This window comes from Marmota marmota, unplaced genomic scaffold (assembly GCF_001458135.2).
Source record: "Marmota marmota marmota unplaced genomic scaffold, marMar, whole genome shotgun sequence".
NCBI classification, from domain to species: Eukaryota; Metazoa; Chordata; class Mammalia; order Rodentia; family Sciuridae; genus Marmota; species Marmota marmota.
Genome location: NW_025999932.1, coordinates 24,888,517 through 24,914,637, shown reverse-complemented (window position 1 = coordinate 24,914,637; position 26,121 = coordinate 24,888,517). Strand labels below are relative to the sequence as shown.

At 46.5% G+C, this 26,121-nt stretch overlaps 1 protein-coding gene across 2 annotated transcripts in view; it reads left to right on the top strand.

Annotated features, from left to right (window-relative positions):
- The first annotated feature begins 4,202 nt into the window (after window positions 1-4,202).
- Slc7a1 (solute carrier family 7 member 1) overlaps window positions 4,203-26,121 on the top strand; it is a 70,685-nt gene continuing 48,766 nt past the window's right edge. The window contains exon 1 of one of the 2 annotated variants that reach the window (XM_048800775.1): window positions 4,203-7,402. The gene's annotated coding sequence lies outside the window, so the exon portion shown is untranslated. The remainder of the gene's footprint in view (window positions 7,403-26,121) is intronic. The other variant, XM_015484182.2, reaches the window with a different exon arrangement.

Genomic DNA, 26,121 nt, shown 5'->3' with positions numbered 1-26,121 from the left:
GGGTGGCCTGTGTGGCCCGGGGCGCGCGGCGGGCTCGGGGGGCCGGCCTAGGCGGCATCCCGAGCCCGCCGGCTGCGAGGGAGACCTTCCCTTACATGGCGCGGTGCTGAGCACCCCGCCCCGCCACGAGGTCCTGGGATGTGTCATCAGCCGCGGGTGGGGACCCCGCCAGGACGCTGGGAGGGTGGCCCCGCGGCAGGTGGCCGACCTGGGGACCGTGCTGCGCACCCCTGCTTGGTGGTCGCTGCGCCCGCCTCCTGCCTCTCCTCCCTTTCATTATAGACCCCGAGACCCGCCCTGTCCCCCAGCCCTTATCCAAGTTCCCCAGGGTTACTTTGAGGAGGTCACCTCAAGGTGGGGCTTCTTGTGCCGGGATTGGCCTGAAAATACAGGGTTCCTCAGGCCCTCCAGATGGTTTGGAGTAGGAGGAAGTTCTTCCGGCTTCATAAAGACAACCTATTCTCAGCGTGTTTCTCTCTGCGTAGTAGAAAACTTCCCGGGCACTGGCAGGTCACCAGCCCAGCGTGTCCACGTAGTAGCAGCTGCTCCACAGTACTACCGTGGCCTGCTGGGTGAGCCTCTGACCCTCCTCATGGGGTGTGGGAACCAAATAGGAGTTGTGTTTGACTTGTGTCATTACGATAGCCAGACATGTGCCTTCAGGAAGAAAGAACTACACTTCCCAGTACCCACAGTCATGCTCTCTGTTGCTAGGTTTTCTCCCAGAGGACAGGGTTGGGATTTCAATCCCAGATATATTTCCCTAAAATAAATATGCTTTTTAAGTAAAAAACTAGAACTGTGTACATTGCCTTCTGGCTGAATGTTCTAATTGTAATTCAAATTATAATTTAGTTGGGTTTTTACCTTAGCATAGCTTGCCCTTTATGTGTGGTTCAGATAAAAGGAAACCATGATACATTTATTCCCTTGATATTTTTTGTAGGTCTCAGTGGAAACTATCATTATTTTCATATGAATGCACCCGCCTGGCTTTAAAACAAAAGGTCTTATTTAAGACACAGGATCCGAATAGAAATTTAGGGGAAAGGTCAATAATGGATTAAAATTCCTTTTAAAGGTTTGGCATATTGAGGTGTTTAATGATTATAAAGGTAAAATTCAAAAGGTGTCAAAGAAGTTTTGAGTAAACAAACAGGACAGGGCTTAATAAGAAGCCATCAGAAAAGTACTCAGTTGGCTGGATATGAATCTTAGAGCCACATGGCTGTTTTTATGCATGTGATTATTGGCTTTAGGTGAATAAAAGTCACAAAAGACAAGATTGATGGCCTCAGGAAGTTTGAATTCTAAGACACATATGTTCATTACATTTTATGGAAGATCTCATCCTCTGATGGAATTAGCACATGGTTATTGGGTATTCTAGTTTCTTTTTATCGAATCCAGTAAAATCAGGCAATCGTTGGAGGGCCCATTGCATCCAATGAAACGAATCCTTTCTTATAAGTAACCATGTATTTGAAGGTATTGCTTATTAATGCCAGGGAGGAGTCTGAATAGGAAGAAGTCCTTGTTATGGAGGGAACTGTTTCCTCTCACTCTGGGGATACCTGGGTCTCTGTCATCTTGCCCAGAGGCTCTCCCCAGATACCCTTCATTTCACTTGGCCCTTCGTCCTTACTCCATGGAAGACCTATGGATGAGACACTGGCCTTATGTGAATGATTGGTCCCTTCAGGCCTGGGTTGTGTGTGTGTGTGTGTGTGTGTGTGTGTGTGTGTGTTTTGCTAGGGATCAAACCCAGAGCCTCTCCCGTGCTACTCTACCACAGGGCTGCACTCCCAGCCCCTGGTCAGCGTAAATTTAGAGGCATACCCAGCCAGATTGGCAGTATTCCCATGTGAAGTGTGAGAGAGATCAACTATAAATCCAAGCATGGTGGAGGTGGGAAGGCTAGGAAAAGAGCATGTTGGGTGGAAGAAAGATTTGAAAAGACACAGCTAACATTTTTAGATACTTCCATCCCTAAGGACAGGCCTGGACGAGATGGACCCTTTTGGGGCCCTTCCAAGGGTTGAACTGTGTTGCATCCACCTGTCCCAGAGTGGTAGCCTTCTTCCCATTCACCTCATATTTAAGTTGGGAGCTCATTGAGCTCTATCTCTTCTGCTACCTATCACCTCCCTTGCCCCTCCAGAGTGGGCAGCTTGCTGGTGGACTTCCCTGGTAGGATGGGGATCCCAGGTCAAGGTTCCCAGGTTTTAGTTCTCCTCCAGGGAGGGAATACAGTAGAAAAATCTTTGGCTTTCAGCCTCATGGTAAACTTGAGCTGCTTCTCTTTCTTTTCCTCCATAATCGGTTACCTGTCCTCCCTCCGCCCTCCAACAGTTTGGAAAATAATGGCCCCTGCACTTGTTTGGAGAGAGTCAGAATTTGTCAGGGGAGGTTCAGTGCATTTGCTCTTGGAGTGACTCTGCCACAAGGATGGGCACAAATGGGGGAAACCCTTTGGTGGACTGCTAACGATGTCTGTTTCCCTCCCAAGGCGTTGGTTCATTGCAACACTGGCAGACTAGGAGGAACACTGTTTTCTTGATCCATTGGTCAGGATTCCGTCCTCCCAGGACTGCTGGAAAGACATTTCTGGACATTGGAAGGTTCACCCTACTGCCACACGCAGTGGCTTGCATTGGGCTTTTCCTCTCTGGTTATTATGGACGGGGGGACCTGCAGATGGTACCTTTAGGGATCACACTGTGCAAACTGAGTACGAGCTGTGACTGAGGGGTGAGGCGTCCACCTTTCCAGCTCAGGGCGGACCCTGCTGCTGCTGGTCTGTGGAGCCCTGGGGAGGGGCACCGAGGCTGGGAAGAGTGCTGCTTTTGACTTCTGGACTCAGCTTTGCCCCTCTCTCCATGTGCAGACTCTGGGAAGTCATTTAAACTTTCTGAAACTTATGCACTTATGGGGACCTGTCCTTCCCAGCCTCCCTGGCGAGAAGCTGGAAAGCTTGAAGTCCATTCGATCCTTTGACAAAGGTGTCAAATTCATGCAAATTCTTTTTTGAAATCAGCTCTATTTCCAGTTTAGATAGTGGTGGGAGAAAGAATGTCCCTTTTCTTGGTAGCACTGTGTCTTTCTCCGTTGTCTCTCTTTTTCCAGGTTGTGTTTCCTTTCCCCCTCCCTTTTCTGGGGGTGCAGAGGGCCTGGGCAGACGCATTCCCTTACCTTTCCACATTCCTTCTGCAGGGCTTTTTTTCAGGATGTTCAGATAGTTCTTGACCATACGGACAATCAGACATTTTTCCTGTGTGTTCAACAGTGGGTCCTAGTTCCGGATCATAGAGACCATGTAGCAGTGGTGACTGCTTGATATAGCCAACCTGAGCTTATGGCCCCACTCCCCAAACTTTGGGGTCAAAGTAGAAGCCACGACCCATCCCCAAAGAAAGGGCTGAATGACAGAGTGAGCCCCGCTTACAGGGATGCCTGTTCTAAAGTATTTCCTGTACCACGTGGAAATCCTTTCCCACGCTGCTTGCATAGTAATTGGCTTTTATTTTACTTATTTATTTATTTTTTGAGACTGGCATCTCTGCATTACTGAAGCTGGTCTCCAACTCCTGGGCTCAGCCTCCTGGCTAACTGGAGGTATAGGTATGTGCCATTGCACCTGGCTTTTAGTGCTTACCTTTCAGGGTGGAGAGGATTTAAATGAGATAATGGATGTTAGACACTTACAGCATCTGGTACCCAGTATTTAACATAAATCTTAACAGTTACAGTGGAAGGAAAGGTTAACTCTTTGATTTAGATGTGGGAGAAAAATGATTTTTAAAACAACTTAAGTTTGCTTCTCCATTTGCCATGGCAATAAAATGTAGCCCCCTTTCCTTGGAATGTACCCAATTCAGGGTGTTGTGGGGCATTTGGGCCTTAGAGTAATCTGTTGACAAGTTCCCCATCCCCTCTGGTCCTGGGTCTGGAGGGAATGATGACAGCCCTGGGCTTTTGGCTCTATTGCCTGGATGTGCCTGATGAGATCCAGGGGCCACCTTGGGGTCCACAGTCTTGGGCTTGGCCACTCTGAGCACCTCTGGGAAGCCCCTTTCTTAGTGTTCGCTGTGTGTGTGTGTATGCACATCTGTGTGTTTAGCAGGGGATGTGTGTTTAGTGGGTGTGGGTATAGTGGCTGTCCTTATAGTCATCTTAATTCCCAACATTGAACCCAAATTACCCAAAGTCCTTGGGTTTGAGAAGAGCTAAACCCCAAAACCCAGGGCCATCTGTTTCCATCCTTTCTTTGAGTAGGTAATATCTCTATTGGGTAAGGGTGGTGGGCTCATCCCTCAGTGGGGCTCAGAGAAGGGAGGGAACTGAACATTGTCATTTCCTCCAACGATTGTGACAGTTCTCATTCTTCCCATGAAGTGGCTTGAATTGATCTGTTAAGGTTTGCTTGGAAATGCCCTCTTTCTCTTTCCACACCTTCTTCCTTGCCTACCAAGTGCCATCTACCAGTCTCACACCAGATAGGAAGGAAGGCGGGGACAGATGAGGTCAGGAGTCACAAGTGCATGTTTAGTGCTTTCTGAGTACTTGGCGCTTGATGTATTTTCTTCCAGCCTTGTAACTGCCTGTCAAGTCTGGTCCAGCTGTTGGACCAGACTGATGGGGAAGTGAAGGCAGGTCCTCGCTACCCCACTGGGCACACAAGCAGGTAATAAGTGGCAGAGGGAAGATTGGAAACCAAGTGGCTTGGCTCCAGCAGCCCCCATGTGTGTGATGGGACTGTGAAGCCAGCCCTGCCTGGGCTCCAGCCTCTCTTGGAATGTGCCCAGTGTGCCAGGTGCCTGCTGAGATGGCAGCACACACCTCTGACTGCTCCCGTTTGTTTCTGGGCAAGTTGTGGTGATGCTTGCAGGGCCTCTCCACCGTTGGCCAGCTCTGGTTATTATCGTGGATGGTGGGGACCTGCAGATGGAGCCTTCCCTCCCTGGCCCTGATTTCTCTCTACCATCTCTGGGTGCAGATCTTCCCTGCACAGCTGGAGCCCGGGGGCTGCTGGGGCAGCTGTGCTGGGCAGGTGGCCAGACTCAGGAGCCAGCATGTGTGGCAGAGAACCGGCTGCATTCTTTGGGGGTCAGTAGTTTGTCATTCACGTCACTAGTCTCTGGCTGGACACATTGCTTCCTGCCCCAAACCACAGGGGTGCCCATCCGTTCATCCCTGAGCTCCACCTCCATGTCTCTGCAGGGAGAACTCCTCGCAGGGGGTCTTGTGGGAACCAGAAACTGTTTACACTCCATTCTTCTGAGGCCTGTGGTAGTTGTAGTTCTGCCCCCATCTTTCATTTACTGATTTCTGCCACGTGGTGACATGGGGAAGTGTCCCCTTCCTTTGAAGACACCCTTTTGACACCCTTGGAAAGCCTAGGGTGGCAGCTTTCTACCCTCAGGAGTGCTTTCCTGGGGGCCAGAGCTTTTCAGGTGGCAGGGGAACCTCCTACCCTCCCTTGGGATGAGACCAGGTCCAGGAAGCTGGGAGTTTTGGGTGCAGGCCTTGGGGACCCTCAGAATTCCTGGAAAGGAAACGGACAGGTATGTAGTAAAACTCTTTTCCACCGCTTTCCTTCTTTCTCATTTCTTTCTTTTCTCTTTCAGCTTTTTTTGGATAGCATTTTGAACTTAAGGAAAAGCTTCAAGAGCACAAGGAACCCATGTGCCCTTTCCTCCCGGCCACCAGTTGCCACCATTTTGCCCCTTCTGCTTTTCCCCCACATAGACACACATGAGTGCACATATGCACGCTTTTCTGACATGTCCTGACGCGTTATTTGCCTCTCCATACTTTATCATGTATTTCCTAAGAACAAGGATGGCTGCAGTGTGAAATCTTTGCTTTTTTCCCCTTTTCTCAATGCTGGGGATGGAACCCAGGGCCTTGTGCATTCTCCGCAAACTCTGTTCCACTGAGCAACACGTGCAGCCTGACAGTGAATCAAAACCAGGAAGCTTAACCTCAATGCAGAGGTGTTATCAAGTTCACAGCCCTTGTTCATCTTTGAATTGTCCACATGGTGTTCTTCACATGTTCTTGGGGAATTGGAGCTCAAAGGAACCCTAGTCTAGTATTCTACCGTATTCTAATTTTCTGCATCACAAGTCTTTTAATTTTTAAAGGCTCTCACTTTAAGAAAAAGTTCCTAAAAGGGGGACTGCTTACCGTGAAGAACTTGGAAACTAGTACAGTGACAGGAGAAAATAAAAAAGCCCATGATTGCTGCACAAAGCCTTGGCACTTGGCCAGGTGAATGGATTGTAAGAAAAGTGGTTGATCACCTGGCCCTGCAGACTGCAGGCCCCACTCCTGGGAAGAGCCCCCTTAGCTGAGCCCTCAGGCTGTCTTTCATGCCCCTGCCCACTCTTTGGGTGGTTGCCCACATGAGCAGGCTGACAACCTCCCTTGGTAGCACTTTACTCGTGCCCACACGTAGGTACTTGGGGTGGGGAAGGGCGGAGATCATTATCACATACGCAGGACTTGTTTGAGACTTGAAGTGTTGCAGGTCCTCTCTTGTCTGCTCTGTACCCCTCGCTTCCTCGACTTGGCAGAGGTTAAGGATGCACATGGGCCTGACAGAGGGCTGCGGCATGGGCCCCCGGTGGCTATTGCATATAGTTGCAGACTTGCCGCTGGGTGAGCCTCTTGTCCTTTCTAGGAGGCCATTGGAAAAGTAAAAGGCAAAATTCTAAATTGTGTTGCTTTGTTAATGACTGTGCTACTCAAACGCAGACTTTCTTAGGAGAAGGTTTCAAAACTCCTGTGCAGTGGAATTTGGATCTTCTCTGTTTGGGTTGTCCCCTCTGCCGTCACCGCCAGCACTGAGAGTGGCTCCCCTTTTTCCTGGCCTGGAATGGGTCCTCCTAAGTGAGTCGGCTTTCTGGAATGATTTTGTTGGAGACTATTCTTTCAGTGTGCACGATGCCTCACTCTTTGCACCTCAGTTTCCCTGAGCTGCGAACCTACCTTGTGTGTGAGAAGGGGCCTCTGAAGGTCATGATCAAAAGCTTCAAGTATTTTTCCATGTGTTTGTTTGTTCTTCTCCTGCCCCAGACCCTCTCCTTGAAGGAGCTGGCCTTGACAGTGACTCCGGTGGGCAGCCGCCCAGGGTCCATGCACCCTGCTGAGCCCAGTAACTCCTAACCTGGCCCGACCAGCACCGAGGGCTGCTCTTCAAAGAAACCCTTTGAAGTGCAAACATTTCCTTTCCTGAAAAGAAGGGAAATTGAAATGAAAACGTATTGTTCTGGGCAGACAATGTTCTCTTCGATCAAAGAGGGAGAGGGGCTTATAAAGGGAGATTCGCAAATCAGACCTTGATGTGGCAAAGCCGGTGAGTGTCCATCAGTGTGGAGGAGGGCACGGGGTCTCTGAGGTTGGTAAGATTGCATTTTTTCCTTATGCTCCTAAATTGAACGTATTTGATTTAACTATGTCTCTTTGTGTTTTTTCGGAAATGACTTTCGGTGAATTATAATTCTGTTTCCACATTAGAATATTGTGTAGCCAATAAAAATGGCATTTTCAAAGAACATTTGATCTTAATGGGGAAAACTTTAATGTTGAAAGTGAAAAAAAACCCAAAAAATCCCGATTGTAATTTTCCATGTTCACCGTTATCTTAATGAGATCTGGGTATCACAAAAAGAAAATGTGGTCAACATTGAACTTTGGGAGCTGGGAGTGTAGCTCAGTGCTAGAGAGGATGCTTAACATTTGAGAGGCCCTGGGTTCAATCCCCAGCATCTCCTACTCCACAATAGTCTTTGTTTTGTTTACTGCTGTGTTTGTAGCACCTATGATAGTGCTGAACAAATATTTATTGAAGGAATATTTATATAGGTTAGTAAAACAGTATATTTTAAAGGAAAAATAACTGAGGCAAATTGTAACATTTGTCAGGTAGATAGGACAATAAGTTATTTCAAGTTTCTATTACAATTCTGCCCAGACAATCTCACTTTGGGGTTTATTTTATTCTTTGGTATAAGTATGCACCATATTTTGTACTTCAGTACAAATCATATGGTGAATTGTTTGCTCTGTCATTTCGATTTAGAGTAATCCAGCCCTGTTAAGATCGGAGGATCAGGATATTACATTTTTGCTAGGTTGTTATTAGATATCTTCACAGATCACGTAAAATTAGAGCTTTCTATCAACCTACCCTGTAGCTAATCACCATTGGGCCAGCCTGTCCCATCCTGTTGTGGAAAATTTTTGCCTGATTTGCCTAGGATTTTTTATCTTTTGAGTATCAAAGATGACCGAGATATACTGGCTGATTTCTAAATTTATAATGTTTTCAGAAAATACAGCTTTTCATTTCTACATACAATGTAGATAAGCTTTGGAAATGTCCCTCATTTAGGCTGTCACCTGTCTCTCTGGTCCTGCAGGAGGATATAGGCACGTGGGGTTCAAGGCTCTGGTAGTGCCTGTCCTAGCCGTCAGCACAGAGTTCTAGAAGCCTTTCTCGGGAGGTGTTTGGAATGTGACTTCTGCTACCCACACACTGGTGTTCCCAAGGACAGAAACTTTGACCACTATCTACAATAAGAACTAAATTTACATTGCCATCAAGTCCACACATGGCGACACACATATTGATAAAAAAGATTGGAAGTTTCCATGAAACAACACCTACCCATTATTCTTTCCTACAGTGCACTCGGATAATTTTATTTTTTTTACGGTCCTGGGGGTGGAACCCAGGGCCTCACACGTGCTAGGCAAGACCTCTGCCACTTTCCTCTACCCACAAAACTCTTGATAATTTTTATTCTTTTCTGTTTCATTAAAGACATTAAAAAAGAGGGGTGCTCCTAGTGGCCACTTCCAGTTTGCAAAACACTGCCACGCTTGGATGCACCTAGCCTGCAACTTTCCCAAGTCTCAGGTCTGCTGCAGGCACTAAAGGTACGAGAATAATTCGTCTAGACCCTTCTCGGAGGAGAAAATTTTGCAGTAGAGGTTTCTTTTGTGGTGAGAGTTTCTGTCTGAACTGGACTTTATTCCTTGTGATGATTCCCAGCAGGGGAGCAGGTTTACAGGACACCTGTGAACTTCCCAGCTTGCGTTGAGTTGCAAACTGAGTAACTCTGGCATCAACTCTCTTTTAGAGGTGGCCTGGTCAGGATATGTGTGTGTGTGTTCGTGTGTTTCTCAGAAATGGGCCTGCCTTTATTTATTTATTTATTTACTTGTGGTGCTGGGGATTGAAACCAGAGCCTTGTGCGTGCGAGGCAAGCACTCTTACCAACTGAGCTATATTCCCATCCCCCTTACATTATTAATTTCAAGTACTTTGAATTTCCTTGAATGTATTTTTTTTTCCAATGTGTTTTAAGAAAGAACACGTCTGAAAAGTTAGCCTTTTCTTTCAGAGTTAAGGATTTGTGAGTACAACAGGAAAAAGATGCTTTAATAGAAAAGTTAATTTGGGGTCTGTCCAATCTATTGGATTAAAGTTGAACAGAGTATTGCAAATATAATACTAGCAATGACAATTATATTATTAAATAGTTCTTGGAAAGGGTGAATGGATTTTTGCTTAAGAAGAATTTGAATTTTATTTTGATTTAGCAAGTAAATATTCTTAAATAACAAAGCCTGTGTATGTAATTCTTAAAACAATTGTAAATCAAGGGAGTTAGTTCCATTGAACAAGGGCATAGTGACATAACAGAACTAACACAAAATAAAATAAATTGCCCTAGTTTATTAAAACACTGTACAAATATCTGTCCTGTTCCTTGCAAACCTCTTTTATTTACTATGCTCAATAAAAATAAATTTGCTGTAAGAATTCAGAGTACTTAATTTACAGTCTTTTAAAAAATGCATGTATAAGTTATAAATTGCCACCACTGTTAGTATTTGAGTAGGAACTTCATAAATTTGGTTTTATGCTGTTACATACATATTATTTGAAATAAGTGATAATCTTTAAATGTAGTTGAGTGACGCACTCCTCACAAATCTATAATGTCAAATTTTTAACAGCCATTTTGGTTTTTTAAAAATCACTTTTGTTAGAAGACATTTCTTTTTCATTTTACTTTCTTCCTAAAGGGCTATCTTGGGGAGATATTAAGTAAGAATATCATTAATTCTTTGAATAATTGTCCTGAACTGGGAAATGTTCATCTTATTGGTCTTAGAGTTTGCAGTCAGAATTTAGAAAGTGATCAAAACTAATTTGAGGTAGGGATTAGTGCAGTAGAGGTTTTTTTTTTTTTTCAGTAATCACTGAATGTCTGTGAGTCTTTGATCTGGTGAGTGCAACTGTATACCTTGGGCAATTTTGAGTTGGAGTAGTAGTGCCCAGTGGAAAATAACACTCAACATGAATTCAAGTCACTTTCCTGGGTGCCCTTCCACTGTCCTGGTGGAGCCTCTGCAAGGGAGATCTTGCTGTGCTACCGTATAAGCTCTTGTGTTGGTGGTTGAGTTGGGGCCTCTTAGGGGCTTCTGGCTCTGACCCCCAGAGTTGTCTCTTTCTGGTGAGGTGTCCAGTTATGTAAAGGAAGAAGTATCATTTTGCCCTGAGAGGCACTAGGAGGCAGGCACAGAGGGAGAGAATGGGACCCTCGGAGCAAGAAGTGCTGCCCCAGGTCCAAATGAAGAGACTCAGACATTTTAGTTCTTGTCCCTTTTCCTAGAATTGCTCTTGCTACTAGATTTCCTTGAACTGGCAGAACTTTGTGCCCACTTGATAGTGAGTGTGGACACGGTGCAGGCCCCCTGCCTAGGCCTGAGAGCCATATTCCTCTTAGGTCTGGACTTCTCTGAAGGATGCAAGGTGTACACTACTAAAAGTAAAACTCTAAACCTAGGTCAACACTTACTGTAATATATCATTTCTGGAAATATAACACACAAAACTGGAAGCGTTTCCATTGTAGTTGTGCATATTAGGTGAATTCTGTGATGTGCCTCTTAGTTATTTCTGTCACTCCTTCATCACGGTCTAAAGGCCATAGGTAGGTAGGTGTATAGGGACTGGACAGATGTGCCAGTGGAGGCCGGCAACAAGGGTAGAAGGAGGGATTATATCTTCCTAAGCATTTAAGTAAACTATTTTGCATAATATGACAGGGCCTTTCCTATCTTAAAGTCAAACTCTGGGTGTCTTTATGCTATCTAGACCAGGGTTATGTACAAATCCTCCCCTGGGGATTTTGTTGAAACTCAGATTCTGATTCAGGAGGCCCAGATGGGTTCTGAGAGACTACATTTCTAACTCCAGGATCACCTGGAGTGGCAAGCCCCTAGAAAATGCTGGAACCTGCAGTCATTTAGGAATACCACGGATTGAAAGATCTCAGGCCACATCTGTCTTCGTGTCTTCTGTACCTGGAGCAGTGAGTGGTACAGAGTAGACATTCAAAAAGTGCCTTTTCAACGGAAGTGAAGAAATTGCTGTCCCGTGCCCATTTATTTTAGTGCCTTTGGAGGGGCCTGGTGGCCCCGTCTGTAGTCTGTGCTTTCATTTTGACCAGCCTGCTTATCTGTTTACAGCAGATAGGAAGTGATAAGTTCCACTGCAGAGGTGGGGCTGCTGACAGTGCTGAGAACTGATAGCCCAGGGCCTGACAGCAGGGGAGAGGACAGAGTGCTGCAGAGAGAAAGCAGCATGGGGGGAGAATTGAGCTGAATGATGGACACCTTCTTTTCTGTTGTGCGACCAGCGGCAACTCTGTGCCTTAGTTTCCCTGCGTGGAAATGGAGAGTCATGGTTTCCCACTTGGTAGGCAGTGTTGAGGATCAAAGCTTTGGGGCTATTGCCAGGCTGAGTAAATGGGATCCCTGTTAGGAATGGTGTCTGCAGGGTTAAACTTCAGGCTTCAGAGAGGTTTCTGCCAGATGAAAAATCCCGTTCCTGAGGTTGCCCGTAAATGTGTCTTTGCTTTGCTAGTAAAAGAGTAGGTGTCAATTAACATGCAAAGTGAATTCTCCAGACGATGGAGCGGTGGAAATGAGCTAAGGAGAGGTTGCTACATGTTCCCTCTTCGTCAGGAAATTCTTCATGGAAGAGGCAGATGCAGGAACTTTCTAATTAAGGTCGGGCAAGGGGAAGATGAACCTGGCTTGGAGAGGGCCTGTGGGGGTGGCCATGGTGTTGACAGAGCTGGCATGGATTGCCAGGTTTCTGGGCCCCCTGCTCAGAAGACCTGAAACAAGGGTGCCCCTTGGAAGAGCTGGCACGCATTTGGGTGTATGCCCTTGTGGTTAAACCTCCTTGCAGTTTACTTATTCTTGGTTCTTAAGAAATCTCAGGAAGGGATGGCTAAGGGGAGAAAGGGTGCTTGGGCACAGTTCCCAATCTGTTCTACCTCTGTGGAGGTGTTGGACTCTGCCCGGGGGAGAGATCTGACTTGGAATACTCATAACTACACCTTGGCTGTGTCTAGCCTGCCATTGAGTTCAAGGATCTCTGCCCAGCACATGAGTTGGTGGAGAGAAATTTAAAGGGGATGAAGCGGAACAGTTTCTTAAAGAGCCTCGACATAGTGTTAAGCTTCCCAGATGTTCTACTGATCACCTAGAAACGCCTAAGCGTTCCCTGAAATTTCTTATTCTAAATGGTTTTCTTGCACCTTCTCACAGGAAAGTGGTGCGGGGGCATGAGAATGGGGTGTTATAAAATGCAGGTATGTGGCTTAGTTTTGCTGTTGTTTCGTTCACTAACTCATATACTCATTAGAAGGCTTTTTGTTGAGTAGGATATAGAAACACCAATTACAATAAACTAAAAATAATTCAGAAAGGCAGGAAAATAAAAAAGAAATGTCATTTACATGTTTCTTCAAAATCTGAAACTTGTGATCACTCCTATAAAGTGTGAGCCAAGGCTGCCTGTTCCAGGAAAGGCCCGGGGTGGTTGTGGGTATGGTGGGGTTGGTGGTGGAGGGACTTAGGATTTATTCTGTGCCCTTTGACAGCTTGTGAATTTTGCATGAGGCACGGGTTGAATTTATAAAAATCCCATCATGGCCTTGTTTGGGGGGGGAATCAGATTAGTTTTCATGGTACGTCTTGCAGGAATTTAGAGATCGCTTACGATCACCTTTTCAGTCACTTAAGAGGTGCATACTGTTTATTCTCCTCACCAGGCTTTAAGATGGACAACAGATCGCATGGGTGGAAGTGTGCAGTTGGGCTCATGAACAGTCCCTCTGCTTTACAGCACTTGTCACCTTGCATGGGGGATTGGTCAGCTGAAGACATGTGTCATGATTGTTTAACGAAGCAGCCAAGGGAAGAAATCATGACACGTTCAGAAGTGTGAAAAATTCCCGTGAAGGAGAAGGTTATGCCACCCGTTGTAAGGTGTGTATTGCACCAGCGTTGATGGACGGTGCGCGTGAAGAGAGTGACGTGGAATGGTCTCAGGAAAGGGCACGCATTAATGAAGGAACTAGGAGACCAGGTGTGAGCAGGTAGAAGAAACTTGGTGGAGGAGTCCTGGATTCTTAGCAGAGCCTCCTGGGCCCCGAGAACCCGAAAACCCAGATAGGCCATCTCTGTTGTCCCCTGCTGCGTTCGCCACACTCTCCTCAATCTTCAAAGTGAGGCCACCTTAGGGTGTGTATCTACCCTAGACTTGCCCTTTCAGTGACCTGGAAGCACATAGACCACAATGCTGTGGACTCTTATCACCCTGGGCAAGACATATGCTCGGGCCACCTTTTCTGGTTACCGATTTAGAAGGGATTGCATTAAGATGTTACTTTCTTTGGGATTTCCAGCTCTAAAAAGGATAGAGGTGACCAAAGACCCATGGGAGAGCACTGTGTGGTTTGGTGATATGTGAAAGCGAGTGTCCAGGGGTAACAGTGATCAGGTGTACTGGGGACAGGAGTTCTGCTCTTAGGACATGAAAGATTGTCATTGAGAATCTTGGCTTTGTCTGCATAGGCCCAGAAATGCTGAGCAGGACTCTGATACTCCCAGAAGGCACAATGACTCTTATAAAGTGGGGGCTGGGGGTAAGGTACCTGGAGACAGTGTCCATGTGGTTCACCAGACTTGTGCTCCCTCAAAGGACTATTCCAGAAGAGCTTCTGCATTCGAAATGGTAAGTTTCCTTGTTGCAACTGTGGAGCGTGTGGTTTTGGACGCAGCATTTCTCAGTCTGATTGCCCACTAGTGGATGCTAATCCATTCATGACGGCCGGCCATTTCCTGGTGTCGGTCGAGCTGGGCAGCAGGGTTCTGTTGTGCAGGGTAACTCCTGGGGAGGGCTGGAATGTCAGGATAGGCCATGAGAAGTTTCAGCTCCAAACTATCTCACCAGAGAGGAAGCCTGTCAGAGGTTATTTTTCAAAAGACTTATGAGCCAGTCCTACACATCAAAATACAGACAGACCTCATCAAAGGAAAGGGAAAGAAATCCCGCCTGTGTTAACCCACGCTGCGTGGACTGGGGGTGAAGCCTTGCAGCAGCAGCAGCAGAAGCAGCAGCAACCCCTACTGAACCTCTGTGATGAAAAATCTAGCAAGAGCTGCCTTCTGCCCGCAGCGCCTTTGGCAAACACTTCATGGAGCTCTTGCTTCTGCTTCTCCCCGACCTCTTGAGCAACAGACTTCCCCCTGGCAGAGTAAAGAAAAGCACAATGTGAAAGACGAGAGAGGGCTTCCTGCCTGCCTCCAGGTCCTGCATGCAGAGGAAAGGGAAATAGTATGGAAGGAAGTCTTGTGTCTCCGAATGAGAGGACTCTTGTCAGCCCTGCGGCAGGTACCGAATGCATCTCAGGAGCATGGAGCACTAGGCGTATCTGGTGTAGGACAAAGATACCCACTGTGACCTCCCAGCTCTCAGTCTTGTCCAGGAAGAAACTGTCATTGCAAGGAGATTGTACCGCATTTGCCCTTGTAAAAGCCCCTGCAGCTGTTCCCTGGCCTCCCCTGGACTCCTGGATAGACTCAGCCTGGAGACAGGGTGTGGGACACCTGGTACTCTTCATTGGCCTCAACATTTTGCCCAGGGTCCTTTAGATTTGCTGAGCAGGTCTGATCCAGCCATGAAGGGGTATTGTTACTCACATATGCAGATGTGTGCATATAAAAACAGCATGCCCTTGTACTGAGGAGCGCGCGCAGAGCAGTGCCCCCAGTTCAGGGAAGGTTTTCAGGAGGACAAAGGATGGCAAATAGTCAGATTTAGGGGAAGGGAAATAGGGCACCTCAGTTTTGCAGTCCAAGTTCAGATGTCTTCAATATCTGCTCTCTGGGCAGAAATGTGATAAGGATTGTGTTACAAAAGAAGCCTTGGCTTTTGTTTGGGGATAGCAGAGCATTCCTAAGAGTCGCCTGGAAGGATCGTGATACCCCAAGATTCCTGTATCTTAGGAACAGAGATGTGATCAGAGTTTCAAATGCCATGGGCCACACTTACCAACCAGCTTCGAAAACCAGCCATGTCCTTTGTCAGGTCTTGCAAATGTTTTGGAATAAATAAAAAGCAAAGCAAAAAAGACTTTGTGTGGCTTGTAACACACTCACCAAACCTGGAAAACGTTGGGAGGAAGGGAGGTAGGCTCCCGAAGAACGTGGTTGTAGCTGCACAGCACACAGGGGCCAGGAGTGTTTGGGGTTTATCAGGAATCTTTGGACAGTGCTATCATGGGGCATGCCTGCTCACAAAGCTTGCTTTGTGAACTTGTCCCAAGACAGGACCTTTGGCTGGAGTAGACTAAGTTTGACCGGGATATTATTTCTTATGTTCTTGGCTCCCCGGACAGGTGTTTGAGAAAGGAGCAGGGGTAAACTTGGTCCCCAAGACCCCATCCGAACTGTCTTTTTTACATTCTTTTGGCATTGTAGAGAGAGTTGCACCCCAAGATGGACACTGCCTCTTTGTTTGAGTTAGGAACCCCCCTCTTGGAGGCAAACTCTAGAATCACTTGCCCTCTCTTCCCCATGTCCTCCCTTCCTTGAGATTTCACAGCCACACTCCAGGGGACACTGCTGCCTGGTACCCTGTTACTGTTCTGTCCCGAGCCCGCTGCTTCCTCCACCGACCCACCCACTCCCTGCACGGAGAGAAGGTGGCTTCCTCGAGCTCATCTGACTGTCAGGTTCATTCTACCATTAGCACCTCAGACTACAGTTAAAGAAGACTACATCACATGTGAAATTGTATTTGAATTCTAGAAGGGGCCTTGTGTTGTGCTCTGGATATAGGAATTTGTAAAGACCCAGATTAACACGTCTCTTAAGGTATTTAAAGAGAACCCAGCAAGGACTCTTCTGAACTGGAAATACCTGAGTGGCATGTGGAAGGATAGGGGTGTCAGTGCCAGACCTTGGCTCTGGTGTGCACATGATGTAGGAACCAGCTCCCAGCCTTCCTCTGCCACTTTCCTGGGGCCTGGGAACTGAGGGAATGGCTGGCCACTTCCCAGTGTGGTCCTGCACACTTAGCGAGTGGGCAGTAGATCTTCCCTCTCTCTTTCTTTATTCTTCATTGACTTCATCATGGTGCTGAAGATGGTGCATCTGTTGTCTAAAAAGGCCACTGGGCTCTCTCCTACCAAGGCCTCTTCACAAATGCACAGGTAAGGCTGACTCTCTGGAACACCCCCCTCCTCTCCTTCTCTGTCTACAGTTGCACAAAGCTTAAGTTTGATTTGAAGTTGGTACTGGTGTTGGCCTTTGGAGAGTTGGTGACCCCAAGAAGCAAGGGACTGATCCCAGATTGTGAGACCATGTCGGTTGCATTAGCTACTTCTCTGCTGTTAGAAAATTGGTCATTTTTATCTGAGCTATTTGGGTGGTTCTTTTTACCTAAGAAGGCTTTGTATTTCCTCTTGATTTTGCAGGCCCATGAGTTTATGCCCATTCTGGAGCATGAAGAAGGCAGATCATTGATAATATTTGGTAGAAATGACTTTCAAAAAATCCGTCTTCAACTATGAACAGGGAGCTGATTGGCTGATAGGTCCTTCCTTGGAAGTTGCAGGACCCTAGCGGCTGACCATAGAGGCTGTCTCTTTAGTGAAGACAGAAATGTGTTCCTTTGTGTCATGTTGAAAAAATTAGAAGAACACAGACTACATTTGGAATCTAAAATTTTTTTGGGCAATGGCACAAAACCCTTATGGATTAACTTGTACATAAATTCAATTTTCAGCTTAATTCTTTTAGCTGTATTATAAAATACCTAACAGTTTAGGGCTAGAAGCATGGCATAGTTGTTTTATGCCAAGTGGTGTTTAATAGCATATCCAAAAGCTAGATATACTTCCCCTTGGTCCAGGCTCAATTATTTATTTGTAAATTCTAATTTTGGGCTGTTTGGAGGAATAGATTGTTGACAGTAATAAAGCAAATAAAAGCTTCTTTTGAAAAACTGAAAATATACTGGGGATTTATCATAGGTTGAAAGGAGTACACAATATTATCTTTTAAAAATATATGTTGTCGTCATCTTCTCTCTTGCTCTTTATCTTTTTTTTTCTTTGAATTTATTGTTTTGATAAGGTGTCCCTGGGAATTCTTCCAGCGTAGATCAAGAGAAGTTGGCACTGGGTTGAGTAATAATAAACAAGAAAATAAATAACAATAAATAAGAAAATTGTGGTGTTCTCAGATGTTTGTTTAGTTACATGTTCCTGCTCCCCCTAACTAAAGGACAGTTGCAGTAGTTACACAAAAGGGGCAGAGAAAAAAGTGCATCCTGGGAGGTGGTGGCCTTGCTCCTCTGCTTTGTTGATGAGAACTTACCATGTGCTCCATCAGGTGGGGTGGCAGGTGTTTTATTCATTTGTTTGGTACTGGAAGTAACCCTCAGCAGACAGACGAGTTAAAGAATAAAAAATATTAGGTGCACTATGAAATGTCGAGATTTACTCTAGACTTTGTTTTCAGTCATACAATTCTAAATTTCGAGGTAGGCTCTTTGAGAATTACCGTGTCCATTCATTTCCTCATTCCTGCAGCAAACACTGGCCAGGTGCTTTACAGGTGCCCACTTTGAATTAACCAAACTTCTCGCCCTTAAAGGGCGGTCATTCCTTGAGGTTCTGCAGATACGGTGATAGCACAGCAGTTGGCCTTGAACCCTGTTTCCTTATGATTAAAGTGAGCTCTAGAGAAGGTCAGGCTCTTGCTACCAGTTTTCATCCCTTGGACACTGAACTGTAGCCACTAGGCTAGTTACTCATAGTACCCCTTTTTCTATTAAGGCAATCTAGGGATCTGCTCTCAGTCCTCACCCCCTCTTGTGTCTCTGAGTTACTTCATATGGTTGGCTATTCTCTTTTCTGCGTCGTTCAAAGGCCACTTGCTACAGACCCACAGGCGAGAGGGCTTATCACATAAGCCAGGCATTACTTATTAGAGTGGTCTGCCGAGTGCCTTTAGAGTGGCGATCTGTGACAGTCAGGCCCCTGGCCCAGACCATTCGCCCTGCTCCAGAATGAATGAGGGTGCAGGACCTGAGCTCTCAGCACAAGACATCACAAATAAAAGGTTCTCAGTTAAATTTGAATCATAGGTTAGCAGTGGGTTATTATTATTATTATTATTATTATTTAGTGTAACTTCTTACTGCTGAAAGATTGTATGTTGGCATACTTGGGACATACTGATGATCTACTTGGGACATACTTATATTCAGATTTAACTGTGCCATCCTATATCTTATGTGATGGCCACACACTAGGCTACCATCAAGGTGTGCCCTGCCTGGCTCTTGGCTCGCTTGGCAAGGTGAGGGTGTGGGGCTTAAGGGCAGCAGACAGAGTTGGACACTCTGGTGGCGTAGAAGTCCGCCTGCCTTTGAAGTCCTTAGACTTTGCTCGTTTCCCCTTTGTTATTGTGATACTTCCTTCTTCAGCTCCTGAAATGTGGCTGTTCCCTTGGTCCTGCGGACAGCCTTCTTGGCCTCCTGGAAGCTCCTCCTGGTAGCACTTGCCTCTGGTGAGCCAGCATCTGTAGTCCTGGGTGCAGAGTCTCACACGCCTAGCTGTGTGGCAGGTATGTCCATCTGCTTTGCTGGACACAGAGCATTTGGACAACGCTTTGGGGATCTGAGGATATTTTGACTCTTAGGAACAAAAATATTTTATCAGAGACATGTCTTCAGGGAATTTTCAATGAAAATAATTTTCTTAGTGGACTTCAGTCTAAGGTTTTAGGTTTTTAGAGCGCAGATGAACCATTTAAACTTTTTGTTTTTTATGAAGTTATTCTTACCAGAATGGATTATTTCCCAGTTATGTTTTTGTGGAAGTTTCTTCTGCCCTTATCAGCCATTTGCCCACAGCAGATGGCTCGGATGGATTTTAGCTTTTGCCACTGTTTTCTTTTGTGTCTCTTGTTCTTTCAGTGCCCAGTCTTCGTCCCGCAAATTTGGCAGATGTGCGTTTTGCCCAAGCAGAGCTGGCCTCTGCCTGTGGCGCTTGCTGGTTGTTTCTGATTGATTTGGCTGGTTGCTGCTCTGTGCAGTGCTGACAGCAGTCCCACGCAGATTTCCAGTCACCTTCATCCACCAGCCGTTTGACTACGCTGCACACTGGTGGGGTCCAAGTGGCAGGGTCACGGTGTCTTACCTAGGTCTCTGTGTCAGCTCAAACTCAGTACCTGCAGATCCCAACTTGGGATTTCTTCCAGTCATGCAGAGTTGAGATCTGAGAGTTAATTGACTCACCTGACTCCTGCCCCTCAGAGTCCATAACTGGCTGCATCTGCTCCGTCCTGTCTATCAGATCATCTGTCCAATCAGCTTCTCCCTCCTCCTTCCACCACATCCCAGGACAGTCATCCTGAGGGGGTCTTCCCGTTTCCCATCCCTCTGTCTTTCTGACATTCTCCTTTGCTGTCCTTAAGCCTTTTCCTATGTCTTTTTTCCTCAGTTGAATCATGAGTCTCTTGGGGGCGGGGGCCACGTCTACAACTTTATCTGTCACCCACAGCTCCTCACGGAGGGTGTGCATGGAGGGGGAGACACAGCGAGTACCCCTGAGTGAAGGATCCTGGCTCGGCCACTGGGCCTGGGCCGGTGCAGGTGGCCCAGAGAGCGCGCCGCACTGGGGCCGTGCTCTCGGCCAGCCCTGTCCACCTGCCTGTGCCTGCGTCAACGTGTCACCTGTAGCCCCAGGTCTGGGCGCTGCCTCTCTGGCTGCTGGCCACCTGGCATCCTTCCCAGTGACTTTTCGTTTTGACCTTTCCTTTGAAAAAGGTTTCTGAAGCAACATTGTACACATAAAGGTCAACAAAAAAGAGTGGATGATAAGTGACAGAGATGTAAGTTAAAAGGCCGGAAGCGAGGTTGCTTCACAACCAGGCCGGAGGGGATGAGGGAAAAACAAACGCCTCGCAGTTGTTCTTTAATCATGTGTCTGTAGCGACGTCAGGCGGGACGTGGAAGCAGACATTTCCATCAGTGTATACACACACACGGGTTGGCAAAACAAATAACTGGGCTTTGTGACTGTGCAGGCCTCGTGGAAGGAGGCCTGGCCTCTGCCTGACTTCAGAGCGCAAGAAACTGGAGAATCCACCTTACAGCGGAACTGGCGAAGCCTCTCCTTTTCTTAATGCAAGTTCAGGCTTCCAGATTTGGCTCAAGCCAGACTGAGGTAACAGGGCCACCGGCTGAAGCGTGACGTGTGTTTACTTCATTGAGTCTGAATGGCACACGGTGACATTCACGATGGCCACGGTCACTGCCAACCCCCCAGGTCACGACCAAGGGCAGAAAAGGCTTTGGTTGGTAGTGCGACAGAAACTGGGATGTTCAGATATTTAATTATTTTAAAATAAAAATTTGGTGTTAAAAACCTGAGTCATTATTAGTTATGCTTTTAAGGTTTACCCATTTTGTTCCTACTTTTAATAGTTTAAATTCAGTTTTAATATTTCCAGACAATAGCCGTCAAATCTTGTGCCTTCTGAATTAGTGCAGATGGAAATACATCTAATAACTTTTTTTTTTTTTGGCGATTCTGGGAATTGGACCCAGGGCCTCCTTCATTCTAGGCAAGCATTTTACCACTGAGCTACACCTCTAGCTCTTGCAATTTAAGTTTTTAAAATTTGTTCTAATTAGTTATACATGAGTAATTTTAAAAATTTAAACCATATATTTGAATACTGTTTGTCAATTACAAAATACCTTCATACTGTAAATCAGTTATTTGGGTTACTTAATCCTCATAGCACTTTTAAAGTTGGCTACTAGTAAGACCTCTCATAAATTAAGAAGCTCATAATACTGCAAATTTATTGAACTCACTAATGCCTGACATATTCAGTACTTTACACACATTAATTCTTTTGACCCTCTTCATTTTGCAGAGATGAAAGAGTAAGCAAGCTCAAAGAAGTTAAGTAACTTCCCCTTAAACTTTCCCCAGTTTAATTTGAGATTTTTAACCTCTATCTTGCCTCTGTCCCTTGATCCTCACATTAGGAACAAGATAGGCCTGGGGTAGGGATGGAGGTGTAGGTGAACCCAAGTCATGATTCCTGTTTCATGTAGGAAAACTGAAACAGAGACATCTAGTGGCTTGTCCAAGGTCACACAGCCAGGGTCTGATGGGGTTTCTTATACCTCTTCAGATCTGTGAGCTGATAAAAATGTGACATGAAAATTCTTCCATTCAGTGAACACTCCGTTTCAATGATGCAGTTTGGTAGCAGCTGCAGATCCACAGCAGGCCCTGGCATCCTTGTCCATGCCGTTCAGAGCAGAGAAGGTTCAGGAGAGGGACCTCTGCTTGTAGCATACTGGTCATTTGTTTTATGCCATAGAAATGGCGTGACTGGACCTCCCAGGATTCACACTCGGGTCGAGCTCTGCTAGATATTCTCTCCTGTTGGCCCATCCAGGTGCTGCAGTTATATGCATGGGGCTGCCAGGGATTTTCTGTTATTTGGGAAAATGTTCCTCCCTGGTCCTGTTTTTCCTTTTATTGCTATAATGTGACCAGGACGCCTGGACAGATTAGATTGCTGAGAGGTGTCACTGGCTGGATCCTGGCCAGCCTTGAAGGTGGGTCCAAGGTAGCATCCGGGCAGACTGAAGAGAGCTTTGGGATGACGCCCGCCCCAGCCACCGAGAGCTGGGATAAGCACCATCAATCAACAGTTGAGGTTCCTCGCTCTCATTTGTGAAATGAGGCTTGGTGGCTGAATTTCTAAGTGCGCGAAAGACCGAGCAACGTGTCTGCAGCATACTAGCTGCTCAGATGTCATTCGGTTAAATTGAGGAACTTTAAATAAACCAGATATTTGTTTTGATGATACAGTGATCGCTTGACTCTAGGAACTTTTGCGACTGCGGTGGTGGCTGTTGGTCTCCTGGAACAGCTCATGTAACAGGAAGGAGGGCGTCTCAGTACCACACTGCCAAGCCATCCTCCTCGGAGTGGGTTGTCATCAGTAACTGCAGGCACCCAGAGCTCACTGTCCCTAACACTAGCCATCAGGGGCCCTGCAGGGAACAGGTGGCATTCTCAAATTGGGCAATTTGAGATGGATTTAATGAGGCAACTACTTATAAAAGCAGGGCAGGGTGTCAGCCAAGGGTAAGTGAGGGAGGGTCCCTGGACACCTCCAGCATCTTGGACCTGGAGAAGGTTTGGTGACTGCAGCTGGCTGTGTGACGGGTAATGTCACATCAGACACCTCGAGGTGGGGTCTCCTTCACTCACCTCCCTCCTTTCATCTTCCCAGAGAGACAAGGATGAAGATAGGTCGGCCGGAGTGAAGTCCCACACAGGTGAACCCCGGGGTGGGGAAGTGGCTCTGGGGCCAACGGATGTGACGGGTACCTTCAATGAAGTTGAGGACAGAAACAAGTTAATGAGTTATGTAGCCCCACGTTCTTTTTTTTTTTTCTTCTTCTTGACTAGACGTTCTTAAAATGTCAAAGTGACTAGACAGAGCAGCATTTGGAAGGCATTGGAAAGCAGCTTCTTTGGTAATCTTCTTTCACTCTGAAGCTGGAAGACCTGTGTCAGAGTGCCTCCACGTCACTCCGTGCACTTGAACTTGAGTTCAAGTGGAGAAATAAAGGCACGGATGAGCTCAGGGGTTAGCAAGCGGGTTCTATAAAGGACCATATCACAAGTATCTCAGTCTTTGCCACATGTGCCTCTGTTGGAATGATCGTCATCTCTTTCTTCCTCCTCCTCCTCCTCCTCTTTTGTTACCTTTTATTTTATTTTATTTTTTTTAGTTGTTGATGACCTTTATTTTATTCATCTATTTATATGCGGTGCTGAGAATCAAACCCAGTGCCTCACATGCGTGAGGCAAGTGCTCTACCACTGAGCCACAACCCCGCAAGGCAGCTGCCTCTGAAATTGGGTAATGGGAGTGAGTTTAACATTTGACTTGTGATAATTCTGTTGTGCTCCATTTATGAGAGTAATATGTAGGTTTTTTTTTTTTTTAATTGTTTAGGTGATAAAGAGGTCAATTCCCTTAGGGGAAAATATCAATGGTGGTGTACATACCACACAGACTGTGGATTGGAGTGGATTAGAGCAGCTCTCATTCCTGCCTGGCACTGCCTTCTTTGATTATTTCATGTTTCTATGTAGCCTCTTGGGACCATTTTGCACAAGAGAGCGAGTTTATAGTGAAGTCTTGGATCGACCTGTGCCAGGTGTGGGATGCCCAGCCATCCTCCCCCTCCCCGTGGAAGCTCAGGGGCACTGGACACTCCACGGTGAGCACAGTCCCTAACTGTTCCAGTCAGCACAGTCCCTAACTGTTCCTGTGTGGAATCATAGCAACCAGCTAGTGCTTTAGCTGCAGGAGAACAAATTACTCTTAATAAGTCTATAAAAGAAGTGCAGAAATTCAGTGGCAGGGCTTGCGAGTGCTTGCTTAATTCCTTTCGGTGATGACAGGGCGGCACCAGCTCCTCGTCCCTGGACCTGTGCCGCCCGCCTGGGCTCCAGGCCACCTCCGGGCTGGTTTGTCTTTATAGGCATCTTTAGCGCCTCCACCACACTGTCCCAGATGCCTCCGTGGGAGGGAAAGGGTGGGTGGAACTGCCTGCAGGGTGTTCCACCCAGCAGCCCCACACTCGCGGGAGAATGGCAGAAGTCACAGTCAGGTGTGTCTTGGCAGTGGAGGGGCCGTCACCGAGCCCTGTGAGCGTCCCCAGCATTCAGCATGGGAAGTGTCCCCAAGTCTGCCTTCGCCTCTCTGAGCTGGGTGTTTCTTCCAGCCTCCCTGGTGCCTATTTACCCTAAGAGTGCCCTTTGATAGCCTCTGGTATCAGTACCATATCAGGGCCAGGAGATGGGTCCGTTTCTTCCTGCCTGATGAGCTTTTACAAAAACTTCTCATCACTTCTTAAAGCATCCAGTTTTCTCTGATCCTGGACCACAGGCAGGCAGACACGAGAGGATTTCCCTCTCCCCTGCACTCTGTTGGACCTAAAAGCGTAGAAACTCTGTATGTTGTATATTACATTATTTAAAGCAACAAATGCTGCAGTATTCCTTAATTTTATGCTGTGCTCTGTCACCGTGAACTGCTCAAGCTGCGTGTTGAGATGGGAGCTTGCATTCACCACGGAACAACAATAAAAGATGAGGCAGTGCTGGTAGGGAGGGTTTATTACATAGGAGCTGATTCCATGATCCTGAAACTCTGAGAGCAAAACGTCTGTTATCTATAATAAACGGCTATGTGAACAGAGTGGAGAGCCTCTTACCACTTGGAGCTGGAGCCATAATTATTAATTTGGGGGTGGGGTGGGGAGGGGTGGGGGAATGAGAGTTTTGACTTGAAGCTGGTTTGAAGTGTGTGGGGGAGAGCCCTGAGGGAACAGAAGAGCTGGTGTAGAAGGCATTGGGTTGGCCTGGGCACGATCAGCAGGAAACTGATACTGTAGCTCTTCATGGAATGGGTTCCTCTTAGCTTTCTTTCCAGCAGCTTTTTAAACACAGTTTACACACCCTAAAATTCCCCCATTAAAATATACGTTTGCTGGGTTTTAGTATATGCAGAGTTATGCAACCATCAGCACAATTTTAGAATAATTTCTTCCCCCAGCCCCACCTACCATTCATAGTTCCTCTCCATTCCTTTCCTGTATCCCCACCCCAGCCTGAGGCAACCATTAATCTCCTTTCTGTGTCTGTTGGAGACATTTCTTGTAAATGGAGTAACCCAACATGTGGCCTTAGTGACTGGCTTCTTTCACCTACTGTTTTCAAGGCCTATCCGTGTTGTAGCATGTGTCAGAACCTCTGTGGATGAGTGACCTCCTGTGGTATGTATGGATCTGTCACATTGGATCTGTTCATCATTCCGTGGACACGTGGGTTGTTCCCAAGCTGTAGCTGTTAGGAATAATGGTGCCGCGAGTGTTTGAACAGGTTTTTGCGTGAACACATCTTTTCATTTATTTTGGGTATAAATCTAGGAGTGGAATTGCTGGGACATCTGAGCCAAACCTGAGTTAAACTTCTATGTTTAACCTTTGTGACATCATCTTAGTTTTTTTTTTGTTTTTGTTTTGGAATTATGAGCATTTTAAAATTGTGGTAAAAATACATGTAAGATTTACCACCCCAACCATTTCTGAGCTCATGCAGTTCGGTGGCGTTCAGTATATTTACAGTATTGGATCAGTATTCATCTTCTAGGTTTTATTTTTACCTTTTTTTTGTTTGTTTTTTTGGCCCTGCTCGGGGGGTGGAACCCAGGGCCTGGTGCATGCTGGGCAATAATTCTACCATTGAGCTACACTCTCGACCTTCCTCTTGAGTTTTGATGAAAATCCTCACCATCTCTTGAGCCCCAGAAAGGGAAGTAACTCGGCCTTCTCTTGGTAAAAAGGTGGGTTGATAAGAAGCAAACTCAGTATCTTCTGGGAGCTGTCAAGGTCTAGATAGGGAAATGGGTCCTCGGAGACTAGAATCCTAGGGCCCCTCTCTGTGTAGATGCTGCTTGGGCAAGAGGAAGAGGGTGGGGTTAACTTGGAAGGATTTCCCAAGAATTGGTAGAAGGGAAATAGCAAGGCAGGCCAGTGTCTGTCTGCATCCTGGGCGGGAACCCACTGGGCGTGTTTGAGGGCAGGAACCTCTCCTGGGCACAACTGGATGCACAGCGGGG